At 33.7% G+C, this 14793-nt stretch overlaps 2 long non-coding RNA genes across 2 annotated transcripts in view; one reads left to right on the plus strand and one right to left on the minus strand.

Annotated features, from left to right (window-relative positions):
• Nucleotides 1–14793, minus strand: part of LOC148760418 (uncharacterized) — a 63502-nt gene that overhangs the window by 15114 nt on the left and 33595 nt on the right. The gene's annotated exons all lie outside the window — the stretch shown is intronic.
• LOC148760419 (uncharacterized) lies at nt 10725–12784 on the plus strand. Its single transcript, XR_016023170.1, has 3 exons — nt 10725–10849; nt 11501–11580; nt 12448–12784. It is a non-coding gene; the product is annotated as an uncharacterized LOC148760419 (long non-coding RNA).

Below are 14793 nucleotides of genomic sequence, written 5' to 3' on the forward strand. Positions count from 1 at the left end.
AAAATTACACTTTTGCCCCCGTAAAGTGAAAAATTATATTTTTGCCCCAAAATCTAAAAAATTGCCCATAGACATATTTTTCATCCCTTATACTCATACCATTCTCCAATTTGTCAAATGTGATCTAAATTCTCTCAAAATCTCAAATTTTATCCGTGAGTGGAAAAATTACAATTTTGCCCTTAGATAGTGAAAATTTCGGTTTGACTCCGAATTAATCCTCGAACTCCTAATTACCATTTTGAGTCATCCCTGATCTGTGAAACTCTTAATTTCACCTTAAAATTCCTATTTGAACTAGTTCGAGGCTTAATCGACTCAATAGTACCATTAGGGGCAATATCGTCTTTTAACAATTTCTCGAACTTTCTAAATATACAAACATTATATCGAGCATGTGAATGACATTATAATTATTTTACAAAGCAGGGTTTGACAGCGACGGTTGTCACTGGCTCGAGAGGAGTACCGGGTCGTGACACAAGATATCTTGAAGAATCATTTAAAATTGATTACTTCTTATATATATTAGATCAAGCAATTTTTTCATTTTAAAGTAGATTTGAACAATTTAAGATATATGAAAGTATTTTTGATTTTTTATTTAGTTGTAAAAAGTTAAAGCCATCAACGATAATAGTTTGAAAAAATATTATTTTAATCTTGAATGTTCCTTAAAACATAAGAACTATTTTGATATTAATGGTTTAGATTTATTTTTGGAGTTAAAAATTTTAAAAGAAATTATACCAATGAAAGATAAATGTCCAATCAGCATACTTAATCATATAAAAAGACTCGATTCTTTTTCAAATTCATATATTACTTTTAAAATAATGTTAATAATTCCAGTAAGTGTTGTTTCAGGAGAAATAAGTTTTTCAAAATTAAAATTAATAAAATCTTATTTAAGATCAATAATGTCTTAAGAAAAATTAGATGGATTGGCTATATTTTCAATTGAAAAAGAAATACTAAAAGAACTTGATTATAAAGGTTTAATTAGAAATTTTGCATATAAAAAAGCTAGAAGATTAAAATTTTAGTAAATTTTTTTCTCAATTTCAATAACAAAAGCCTCATTTGAATATTTCATTTTAGGCCTTTGAAGTTATTGAGCCGCCTTTATAATTAAACCCTATAAAATATATGAAAATTATGCACACACAAGTTAAATGTTAAAGTGATGAGGCTTATTATGATTTTGGTATTATATATTGTTTTGATGATGGTGCATTATTTTTTTTTGTATACTTTAAAAATATGTATCTCATATTGTTATTGCTTTTGACACACACACACAATATATACATATATATAGAGATAGTTTTTTTTAGTACAATTTAGTAGATATGGTTAAAGGCAAGCATTCCAAGGTCAGAGGCCAATCTAATACTGCATCCGGCTCTTTCAATCAATATCCAATTCCAGTGTTTTCGATGTTGAGATCCACTCAGGTGTTGGTGGCTCCAATACATCAGTCGAATACAAAGTGCCATCTTCTGTCGATCCACCAGTTTATTAATTGCAATTGTTTCGACTCCCATAATTGGTGAATCTTCAAATGTCAATCGAGGTGATGATGCATCGTGTTTGGCAGCAAGGCCAAAAGGCTAGAAGGCTTGGTATTGGAGTATCAACATCAACTGATTTGCAGCAACAATTATGTTTAACTCTTCTTGAATAGAGGTGATTCCATAACTTTCAAACAATTATAAATATAAATTATTTATGCTTTATATTTTCTAATAATTTATTTTTATTATGTTATAATACTTTTGTGGAGACTGGATGTAAAGCCCGACCTTATAAAATACTATTCATGACTTACATGTGATGATAGCATGATTGCATGCTAGGAGAGTCCCGAAAAATTTACAAAAGTCGGTATTGTACCTAGAGGTACAACAAAGTTTATTTAGTCCTCGAACTAGATCAAATAGGAATTTTAAGGTGAGATTAAGAGTTTCACAGTTCATGGATGACTTAAAATGGTAATTTGGAGTTTGAGGATCAATTTGGAGTCAAATCAGAATTTTCACTAACTAGGGGTAAAATGGTCATTTGCCACTTGGGGACAAAATGGGAATTTTAGAAAAGAATTTTTTGGCCCCATTTGACTTATTGGAGTATGATTTGAGGTTTAGAAGTGAAAAATTTTAATTTCAGTATAATTTGGAGTATAGGGGTAAAATGGTAATTTTCCCACCTCAGGGGCAAAATTGTAATTTTCCACCACCAGGATATTTTTCCAGCACATGGTCTTCCTTTGTCTTCATCTTTGACCCTTGACTAAACATGTGGTGGAGATAAAATGTTTAAATTTTTAAAATTTTAAAAACGGGCCAATGACATGATGCCATGTGTCATGCCTTTATTAATTTATTATTTTCCTTTTTAAAAGGCACAAAATCAGCCCATCTTCCACCCCATGGCCGGCCAAACCAGCAAGAAGAGAGAGAAAACAAAAACAAAACCCTAGAGAGAGAAAATTAAAGAAAAAGTGTGAATTTTCAAGGAAATTAAGTGAAAAGGGTGAGATTTTTTTCTATTAAGCTTGAGTTTTCTTATTCCCAAGCATTTCTCTTTATTTTCTATGATTAAATTACATGTTTTCATGATGAATTCAATTCTGGAAAAATGAGTTAGGAGAGAGAAAGTTGTTGGATTTATTTGATTTTAATTTATGTTAGTGTTTTTAGTTAGTTTAGCATATTTAGAAACAAAACAACAAGAAAAGAATTTATTTTCTCCCCCAACCATTAATGGCTGAATTTACCATGTAGTGAGTGAGGATGAGTTTGATTTTATTCTAGGAGAATTGGTTAAGGAATAATGAATTATGAGCCTAGAAAAATAATGGGAATTTTCGAAGCAAAAATATGAATTTTTACCCACTAGGGGTATTTTCATAATTTACTATTGGGACTGATAATTTGCACCACACTGAGGGACATTAAGTTAATTTGGGTGCAATTGAGGTATAGAAACTGAAAAGAATTAAATTGGAGTTTAAACGAACCCGTTAGGAATTTAATCGGGTGATAAGACGAATTAGGCCAATACCGGATTTAGATAGTTACCAGTGCATTTTTGCATTCCATATCATGCATTGGTAGTCTAAATTAGTTTAATTTTGATTTAGTACCAACTTGGTGAAACTCTCGATTTTGTACTGTGTCAAGGTGGTGAGTCCTCCGATAAAGGCAAGAAAATAGCATCCGAGGACCAGTAGACAGAGTGCTTCGAAAGTCTGCATTCTAGACATAGTGAGTAAACTTACTATCATTTTAATTATCTAGGGTGGTTTTTAGATGCTTTCATGAATTCTATGGAAAAAGGAATTTAAAAAGATAAATTTTCATGTTTTATAAATAAATGAGTTTCAATGAAATTAAATTATAAATTGTTTTAAAATTAATAGTGATTTTGAAAAATAGAGTACACGGAGACTGTTAATTGTGGCAATTTGATTGTTTAAATTAACTGGCTTATGATAAATCGAGCATTATTGGCTAGTTGGCAATTGTATTGAAATGCGAATTGTTTGGTTACCTTGAAAAACTAGGAATTACAAAATTGCCATATAATGTTATTGAGTTTTATTATTTGGTGGATTATATATTAATTAATCATTGCAGTAGGGGGTTTCTGTGGACCATCCTTTTAGAGGGGCACGGTAAACCCCATTATATTCTTACCTCGAACGGAGAGGCGCGTAGGGTATCTCCTGGGGTAAAGTTTAGGGTTCACTTCACGTTAAACCACCACGTGAGGGGGAACTCAGCCAACGCCAAGAAACGACTATGTTTTCAAAACAAAAACATGATTTATGTGAAATGTGAATTTTAATAGCCTTGGCGGTCTCGGTAGGATGCCTCGGCCAAGGTGTCCCCGAGAATGGATTTATGGCACAAGCCTAGATTTTTATGAGATTCATAAGCCTTTTTACGTATTTTGAACGAGATGTGTTCTAATTGTATAACCCAGTTTATGATGATTTACTTTATTGTCTCCATGTACTCAACTCTAGATGTTTATGATGATGTCTGTTTACTCATTGGGATTTTATAATCTCACCACCCTCATTTCCACCCATTTCAGGTTCAGTATAGACTGTAGATAGCTGATCTCATCGAGGACTACAGTGGGATCTGCATTTTTCCAAACCGTAGGTTCACAGTGCTCTTTACTTTTATTTATTCGGGGGCACTCTTGTTATTGTAAATTAAATTAAATATTTTGGCTTACTGTATTTAAGTATGTATAAATTTATTTAGCTTTTACGCTATAAAAATTATTCACGTATAACTCTATAAATATTGTTTTATAAGAAAATAGAATATTTTACTTAATATTTCTTTTATTTTCTTATTATATTCAAATAACCATAATTTCGTTTTAAATGAAGATTTTAGACTTTTAAACTCATTTTGAATATGAATTGTGTGTTTTGTACTTGTATATTACGTTTTAGCCAGTTTTTAAAATTTTTGAGAAAAATGACCAAAGTACCCCTGTGAGACGAAAAATTAATATTTTATTTATTTAAAGTTGGAAACAGCTTAAAATCTTTTAGAACACGATATTTGACAATGGTTGCTCGTAAGGGAACAGAGAAACTGATAATAAAGCCTTGCGGGGTTTCGGGTTGACATTCTGGGCAATAAGTGTCTACCGGGACACCGCGGCGGTTGTCACGGGCTCGAGGGGAGTACCGGGTCGTGACACTGGAGTGGCCACAACAATAATAAGAATAATTTAAAAGTCACTTCAATGGTGTGGGGCTTACTTGGAGGCAAGTTTCAAAAGATTTGAATGAACTTATGTGAAAGAAACTTGAGGTATTTATTGCATCGCTTGAAAGATATGTTACGGGATGAGCTTAAAAAGGCTATGGACCAACCCGATGTAAATAATATCCTCAAATGCAAAGGAATGTCTAGGTTGTGGATCACGATCAAAATCTAGAATGTCCTTATCGATAACGTGTGGGTCACCAATACGTGGTAGATTTGATCGTAGAAGATGAAGGTGAACCGCTTGACAGAGAAGGAAGGAAGCATTACAAAACATACAAGAGGTTATGTGCCTTTTCTTATACAAGCGAAGCGAATGGTAAGTGTTATTCTTTCCTTATAATATTGGTGAGTGTTAGTGTGTATTCCATTTGATGATGATGTTATTGAAATTATTGTAGTTAAAGACGATGGATCGACCCGTGACATTCTTCGAGCTTTTCAATCGCATCCATAGGCGATTAACATGTCATAATAATTTTATGTACAATAAGTCGAAAATTATCTGCATAAGTAAATTAATGAGTTTCTATTTATTTTAAGTATACATATTTTATTCAAATACAATTATTGTTTCGTATCCATAATTATCTTATTTTAAAAATTAATGAGTTAATTGTTTCATTTTTTTATTTTGTAGGAAAGTTATGCTTTTGCATTATGGCAGTTTGATCCTCACCATCTTCCCTTGCCAATCCGAATAATCTTCCAATCTGCCAACATTCCTCTGCTTCAGCTCTAATTTACCCGTTCTTATGCCGCATATCACTGTCTGTGAGTGAATCACTGACAATCTTCTCCTCATTCCCTTTGTCTTCCACCACTGCCTTCACCTTCTATTTTCTCCCATTTGTTTTGCTTTTGCTTATTTTTTTCCTCATAATCTCATTTTGTTCCTTCACCTGTTTTCCTGTTTTTAGTGTTTTTTAGAGCAAGGTAGATGTTTCAGCATGTCTGTATCCCTCCCTTCTTCTGCCGATTCCTCTATTTTTTTTCTTTTCTTTCGTCACTGTCTCCACTTTCTCTTTGTTTTCCAAATTCTTCTGGGCTTCCCTCTTCTTTGTTTTAGGCCTTGTCCACCTCATGCCCATTCCTTTTCAACCATTCGACCCTTTCTTTGCTTGGGTTCACTTCTTAACCTTTTCTCTAGGCTTGGGTTTCCTCTAATTCATTTCAATTCAAAGTTTACATTCTTGGGCTTCTACTCTCCTCTCTTTTGTCTTCTTTCTTTCTCTCTCTCTCTCTTTTGAACTTTCCATATTTGTCTTTGGAACCTATGTTGCTTCTTTTCTGTCTGCCATTGAGCCATCCTTTGTTACGTTATGCTTAGTCATTTGTCCTTTCATGACTTACTAGCTTTTTCTCCTTCCCTAATGCCTTTCATGCTCCTATTTGAATTTGAATCATGTTCATCTCCCTTATTTTTGCTTCTCTTCATTCGGTAGCTCAAATCACCCACCCTCATTTCCTTATCATCTTTTAATGCCATGTCATCAGATCGTTCCTTTCCAACTGCCACATCACCTTCCCCTTTCTCTTTTCCATCATCCACGTCATCATCTTCAACCTGTTTCTCTTCGCTCGCCACCGATTCACCTGAAGATGAAGTCTCTCTAATGGTGTTTCCTTCTTCCTCATCTTCATGTTCCTTTCTCGGAGAGCTTTTCTCAATGAAGTGGAATTCCCTTGCTAAAAGTTCGTAGTTCCTCCCATTTACAATTAATACCACTTGTTCTTCAATGGGTTTATTTTGAGTACATAGTCAAAATATCATTTGTCATTATATATTGCGTGATGCTGACATAACATATTAACATAATATAATTGATGATGGCTTGATATACTAATTTGAAATGATAATGTTATCTTGTGATATTTTTCACCTTCTACGTCAAGAGCTATGTAATTACCATATGGATATAAAATAACAATTGACATTTTGAGTAATAAAACTTAGTCAATCATTTGTTGTAAAGGCTTATTTGATCAAAAATAAAAATAAATGGACTTCATTGAACACAATAAAAGAATAAGGGTTTATTTAACTTTTTTTTAATAGTTTAGAGACTTATTTGAACATTATACCTAAATTATTCTATCATTTGGTTCAATCAATATGTTACAATATGTTATTGAGTATATTTTATTATAATGTTTTTTATTATAGTGTTTGTTTCGAAGGTAATATTTTTGAAAATATCTAAAACCTTCTAAGACCCTTGGACTTAAGTTTTGTATATTTTAATTTTCTTTGACATTTTGGATAGTAAAAAATTTTTTAAAATATTTCAAATTTTTATTTTTTAGTTAAAAAGCCTTTTTTATTTTTTAAAAAGTAAATTAAAATTTTATTTTTTAGTGAAATTAAATCTAATTTTTTAATTAACCAAACTTTAATTTAATTTTTAATTGAATTAAATTAAATTATCCAAATTTTAGAAATTTTAATTTTCTCTATTTTATTAAATTAATTTTTAAAACATTAGAAAATTTAAAAATTAAATTTAATATTTTAATATTTAAAAATTTTAAGAAAAATTTAACAAATAGAACTCTGCCACGTATAAGGGTAAAATTGTCGTTACATTGTTGGGAAAAGGGTAAAATTGTCTAAGAAAATTTAAGATAAGGGCAAAATCATTCAAAAATTTGAGCTGAGATTACCGTGACTCATTAATTGATGAGTACATCAAATACATATATTTAACGGGAGATTAAATACATAATTAGTCTAAGTTAGACTAGTTTTAGGATCAGATTTAGGTGTTTTTATTTATTTTATTAGCTTAGTTTAATTTATGTTTAAATATTTATTTTAAGTTAATAATGTTAGTTTTATGTCATTTATATTTATTTTTATATTTTTGTAAAAGTAGGATCAAAAATAGTTTTAATTGGTAAAAAAAGGTGCATAATGGACTGAAGCTTTGTTTGCATATGTTTCGGTTTTTTAAGCATATCTCCCATTAAAAGAGTTCAAATGACATGATTTTTGAACCATTAGAAAGCTCAGAGGCAGTGCTACAACTTTGGTGTTTACCACTTTGGTCAGTTCTGAATGAAAGGTGGTCAAAAAGTTTATTATAGTAAAAATACTGCACTAGATGAACAAAATTGGGCAGAACCTTTGAGAGCCGCGACCCTCGCCGTATTTTCCAAAAATCACAAGCTTACGAGATTTTGAAAGCTAGGGCTTTTGAAGGCTATTTAAGGGGCCTTTCTTAGAGGTTTTTGGGAGGATGCAACAAGCAATTTCTCTGAAGAAAAAAGCCAAAAACAAAGCAAGAAAGCAAGAGGATTGGAGGGAGAATCAAGATCACAAAGCTTCAACTATTAGTTTTCTCTCTCTACTTTTGTGTTTTTTTAATTTTCTTTGACTTGGATTAATGGCTAATTTTCTTTGGATGAAGTTTTTATAAGATATTATGAACTAAACTATTTTTCTATGATTGCAATTGAACTCACATGTAATCTAAATTTTTAATCTCTTTCTTTCTTATTTTCAATGGAATTGAATTGTTTATTCCAATTTGTTCTTAATGCTTTTAATTGCTTGGCCACCAGTTAAATTGATTTAGGAACCTAAACAAACTTGGGAAAGAGAGTTTAGTGTAAATTAAAATTAGGATAACATATGATCATATTAATTGATTTGCGTATAGGATAGGGATATACCTATAGGCCATATGTAGCCAAATTAGAGTCTGAGCTTAATGAGTCTGTTTTAATTTTAATTCACATAGGGATATAATGATTTAGTTAAAATAGATATTTTTATAAGATGAGTCGGGAAACCCTTATAAATAATTTAGGAATCTAGGTTAGCAATTCAACCCATTGAAATAAGTTAAGGAAGAGAGGTAAGATTTAGATGAAGTGTGAGGGATATTGTAATCCTAGGCTTGTTTGATTTGATATTTTCTTAAGTTATTATTATTTTGATTTTTCTTTTTAGTCTAAAATTTGGTTAATTAATTAATTTTGATTGTTTGGATAAGATTAAATTGTTATAATTTTAGTACTTAGTAAAATTTTAGATCAATTCTCTGTGGGATCGATACTCTGCTTGCTATTATACTATCTACTTGATATGTATACTTGCGTAGTGAAATTTTAACTGTCAAGTTTTTTATGTCGTTGCCGAGGAATTGTTTCTAGAATTTTTACTAATACTAATACCAAGAAAATTTAGTCTTAATTCAAAATTTTTTTATTTTATTTTCAAGTGCTTTTTGATTGAGGTGATGAATTATTATAACTATCAATGGCCATCTAAACAATTTGTGCCTAGGAGGGTTGTTAATGATTATGAATTGGCTATCAGAGCTTTGGCCGCCAAAGTAGATGCTTTGTCTTAGAAAATGGACACTTGGGGTGTTAATGTTTTCCAAAGTCTTTTTGTGGCATGCGAGCTTTATGGAGATAGGCATTCAAGTGATTGTTGTCCAACCTATTATTAATCAATGCAATTTGATGGAAACTTCAATGGGCAACAAAACAATGCGTACTCCAACAATTACAACTCATGGTGGAATCACCCAAATTTTTCATGGAGTACTAATCAGGGTCCTACATATTCATCACAACTTGTTTTTCAGCATGATCTCCAATCACAACTTAGAGTCCCTATTCTTGAGAAGAAGCTAACTTTGGAGGATATGTTAATGCAATTCATGATGAAGAATGATGCCATCCTTCAAAGTCAAACAGAATCAATCTGAAATCTTGAGACTTAAGTGGGCCAACTTACTAATTACATTAACAATAGGCCTCAAGAAATTTTATCAAATGACACTGAGCCTAATCCTAGAAGCAAAGAATATGGTAAGCATCTTGATGAGCCAAATGGCAAGAATGTGGTAAATGATGTAGATAAAGTAAATCAAGGAAATACTTCCAACAGTCAAGTTCAAGATGAAAAAATTAAGCAACAGGAGGAAGTATCTACACCACCACAAGTCAAGCCATATGTGCCTCCTAGTCCTTTTCTAGATATAGTTGATGAGTTACCTAAGGAGGTTATTGATATGGAAAATCCAAAGAAACTCCTTGAAGCTTGTTTGGTTCAAGATGCAACAACCAAGGACCAAAATGAAGAAGTTGGGTAAAAGTCAGCCTACTCCACCATCTTGGGTTGAGCAAGCACCAAATCTTGAGTTAAAACCATTATAACCTTATCTTAGAAGGAGACTACTTTCACATCTCAAGCTTTTTCCATGCAAACTCCAACCTCCTTAAAGGGTGAATGAAGACCTCAACCAAAGTCAAGCTAATGACTATAAAGAAGCGCTATGTCAAACCCTGCTTTGTAAAATAATTATAATATCATTCACATGCTCGATAGAATGTTTGTATATTTAGGAAGTTCGAGAAATCGTTAAAAGACGATATTGCCTCTAATGGTATCATTAAGTCGATTAAGCCTCGAACTAGTTCAAATAGGAATTTTGAGGTGAAATTAAGAGTTTCACAGTTCAAGGATGACTCAAAATGGTAATTAGGAGTTCGAGGATCAATTCGGAGTCAAATTGAAATTTTCACTATATAAGGGTAAAATTGTAATTTTTCCATCTGCGGATAAAATTTGAGATTTTGAGAGAATTTAGATCACATTTGACAAATTGGGGAATGATATGAGTATAAGGGATAAAAAATATGTCTATGGACAATTTTTCAGTTTTTGGGGCAAAAATGTAATTTTTGATTTTTACGGGGGCAAAAGTGTAAATATCAAAAATTACTTCACCAACACTTTGGAAAAATCTGGAAATTTCACTTAAGACTTGGATAAGTCAAAGGGAATGCATGGTGGAAAAAGTAGGACAAATGGATGGCTAGAAAAAAAAATGAATTAATAAAATATTTAAAATATGAATAAAATAATATTATTTCATTAAACAATAAAAAAAGCATAAAAAAATCAGCCCACCCATTCTTCTTCTTCAACATTCGGCCAAGCAAGAAACAAGAGAGAGAAAGGAGAAAATAAAACCCTAGCTAAGAAATTTAAAGGGAAAATAGGTGGAAATTCAAAAATCAAGTGAAAAAAGGTAACATTTCTTAAATTTGTCTTGTGCTTTACCTTTCCCATGCATTTTTCATCATTTTTCATGGTTGAATCATGTGATTTGAGGATGATTTGAATTCTGGTCATATGGGTTTAGAGAGAGAAAGTTGTTAGATAAATTTGATTTTGAGCTATGTTAGTGTTTAGTGTTAGTTTAGCATATTTAGGAACAAAACAACAAGAAAAGAATTTATTTTCCTCCATTACCATTATTGGCTGAATTTTCTAGGGGAATATTGGCTGATGATCTTGATGTTTATTTGAGGAATTATGATGAATAATGATGAATTATGAGTCTAGAAAAATAATGGAAATTTTTGGAGCAAAAATATGAATTTTTACCCATTAGGGGTATTTTCGTAATTTGCTATCAAGACTGATAATTTGCACCACACCGAGGGACTTTAAGTCAATTTGGGTGCAATTGAGGTATAGAAACTAAAAAAAATTAATTTGAGATTAAATTGGACGCGTTAGTAATTTAATCGGGTAATAGGCCGAATTAGGTTAGCACCGCATTTAAGCGGTAGTCGGATAAGTTGCATGTCATATCATGCATATATATCGAGCCTGAATTGATTTTATAATGGTCAAGCATTGATGTGGTGAATTATGTATTGTACATTGTGGATAGGTGGTGAGCAAATTACACTGGTAAAAGTACCAAAATTGTGCTTGAAGACTGGGATTAGGAGTACATCGACTCCTAGAACTGTGAGTGGACAATTTATCGTCTTAAATATCTAGAGTAATTATACTTGTTTGATGCTTTTATTGAATGGTGAATTTAAATTATAAACTATTATGTTTTCCAATTAAAATGTTTTTTTTATAAAAATGAGATTTATACTGGTTTTGAAATCAAATATTGTTTTGGGAAAATTGAGTATATGGAGACTGTGTTGAAATTTATGATTTTATATGTTATTGAAATTGGGGCTTATGACACTATGGTAGCATGATGGCTAAATTTTTGGGGTTGGCATGAAATATATGAACAATTTTGGATTGGTCTCGGTAGACTGGATTACATTTTATTCGCCATATTATGCTACTAGAATTTTTATGAGTCTGGTGGTATATTAAACGGTCACTGCAGTGGTGGGGGTTTTCGTGGACTGCCTATGAGAGGGGCACGGTAACTCAATTATATACTTACCTCCGGGGGGAGATGTTGGGTGAAGTATCTCCTGAGGTATGATTTGAGTGCACCTCACGTTCGGGCCACCACGTGAGAGTGAGACTCAGCCAACGCCAAGGAACGGCTGTGTGTCAGATGTGAAAACATGTTTATGGGTATGGGTCATTGAATAGCCTTGGCGGTCTCAGTGGGATACCTTGACGAAGGTACCCGCGAGAATGATATTGGCAGGGGCCAAGTTTAAAAAAATTCATAAGTCGGGGAAATTTTGATGAAAAGAAATTATTTGGTATAGATTGAAACGAATTTTGTGTTATGAACATTAATGAGATATAACGTTTTTATATTGTCTCCATCTACTCGGCTTTAGATGCTTTTGATGGTAATTGTTTACTCACTGGGATTATTTAATCTCACCCCTCTTCCTATCCATTTTTCAGGCTCAGGACAGTTTGTTGATAGTTGATTAAGACGAGAATTAATCTCGGAGTTGCATCATAGGAAGTAAGGGTTCGTAGCTCTACACCTTCTTGGTTAATTAGGGGCCCACGTGTCACTGTAAACGAAATTTCATACTTTAATTATCTTTATTACTATATGAATAAATTTATTTTACTCTTATGCTACAAAAGTTATTTTAGGAAGACTTTGAAAATATTGTGTTTTAAGAAAATAGAATATTTTATTTAATGTTTTTATTATATTCAAATAGCTATAATTTTACTTTAAACGAATGTTTTAGACTTCAAAATTTAATTTAAATCATGAAATATGTGTTTCCACTTACATATTACATTTTTTCGGATTTCAAAATTTCAAAAAAAAAAATGACGAAAATGCCCCAGTGAGCTAGAAAATAATATTTTTATTGTTTTGAGTTGGAAACAACTTATGATTTCTTGAAATGCGAGACTTAATAACTGTCGCTCACCGGGAAGATGCGGAAGTTGATGCTAAGCCTTGCGGGGTTTCAATCGGCATTCGGGGTAATGAGTGCTTATCGGAACGTCGCGGCGGTTGTCACGGGCCCGATGGGAGTTCCGGGTCGTGACAATTAGATTGGTATCAGAGCAAAGGGAAAATAACCCTATTCCTGGGAACTCTCGCATATGATCTATGGCGAAGTATGACTCTCCGCCCAGGAGCTTGGAAGAGGAGGGAAGGGACTGCTCCCGGTGCGTCCCGGAGTGAAGTGCACCTCTTGCCGAGTGCTCTGATAGGTACCACCTAATGCCATCTGTGTCCAGAGTGGTGGAAGAATTAGATTGGTATCAGAGCATGGTTTAAAGATCAAAGATTTTGATTTTAAAGCTTTGGATTTCTAAGTTTTTTATTTTAAAGTTGTTTTAAGAAATCCACACTGACACTGCGTGGCCCAAGTTAAGTTAAGTTAAGTAAGTCAAGTTAAGTTAGGTTATATCGAGTTAGTTGCATATAGAATTTAAAGTCATCTAAGTCTATTCCATTTCTTATTGTAGAGTACCATGCCTCCTCGACGTGGACGTCCACCTCTCTATAGGTCAGTAGGGAGGGGAAGAGGCCGTGCTAGACTTAGTCAGCCAGATCCCGTGGAAAGGGAGTCTGCTGCACCTACTTTTCGAGCAGCACCTGCTGTTGAGCCTACTGAGATTCCTCCACCTCCTCCACCACCTACTGCTACTCCTGGTGTTCATGCCATGTCTCTTGAGGCAGTCCAGGCATTAGCAGCTTTTCTTAATGTCATTATGGGCCAAGCTCAAGCTGGTCGAGTCCCTCATACTGTTCCCCCAGCAGTATCTCCAGTGCCACCACCACCACCTCTTGTTCCACCACCAGTGCCAGATGTCTCCATTTCCAAAAAGCTTAAGGAAGCTAGGCAGCTGGGTTGCACTTCTTTTATTGGTGATTTGGATGCAACTGCAGCTAAAGATTGGATTACTCAGGTAACGGAGACATTTGTGGATATGAAATTGGATGATGATATGAAGTTAATGGTGGCCACAAGATTACTAGAGAAGAGGGCTCGTACATGGTGGAGCTCGGTAAAATCACGTTCCATTACTTCGTTGACTTGGATAGACTTCCTACAAGAATTCGACGGTCAATACTACACCTACTTTCATCAAAAAGAGAAGAAGAGAGAATTCCTAAGTTTACAACAAGGGAATTTAACCATAGAAGAGTACGAGGCTCGTTTCAATGAGCTGATGTCATATGTGCCAGACCTGGTGAAGTCTGAGCAAGATCAAGCTAGTTATTTTGAAGAAGGGCTCCGTAACGAGATCAGAGAGAGGATGACTGTGACAGGCCGGGAGCCTCATAAAGAAGTTGTACAGATGGCTTTAAGGGCCGAAAAACTCACGAATGAAAATCGGAGAATGCGAGCTGAGTTTGCAAAGAGGAGAAACCCGAATGTATCCTCTAGTCAACTGCCCAAAAGAGGTAAGGACACATTTGCTTCTGAGAATACTGTTTCTGTTCCGGTGATATCTCCTCGACCCCCACTTTCACAGTTACAGCAGAGACCTCCGAGATTTAACAGGTCTGGGATGAGTAGTACTTCCGAGAAGAGTTTTGGAGGTTTAAATAAATGCGAAAAATGTGGGAGATATCATGTTGGGGAGTGTTGGGGCATAAGATGCTTTCATTGTGACCAGCCGGGCCACATTAGGAGTGATTGCCCACAGTTAGGACGGGCTACAGTAGCTGCTCCATCCCCACTAACTCATACGGATATGCAGAGGAGAGATTCCTCTAGAGTACACCCGAGGCAGGGGGTAACTGTACGATCTGAAATGGGTAGCAAC

Source organism: Theobroma cacao, chromosome 10, assembly GCF_053813885.1.
Source record: "Theobroma cacao isolate CCN51 chromosome 10, ASM5381388v1, whole genome shotgun sequence".
NCBI classification, from domain to species: domain Eukaryota; kingdom Viridiplantae; phylum Streptophyta; class Magnoliopsida; order Malvales; family Malvaceae; genus Theobroma; species Theobroma cacao.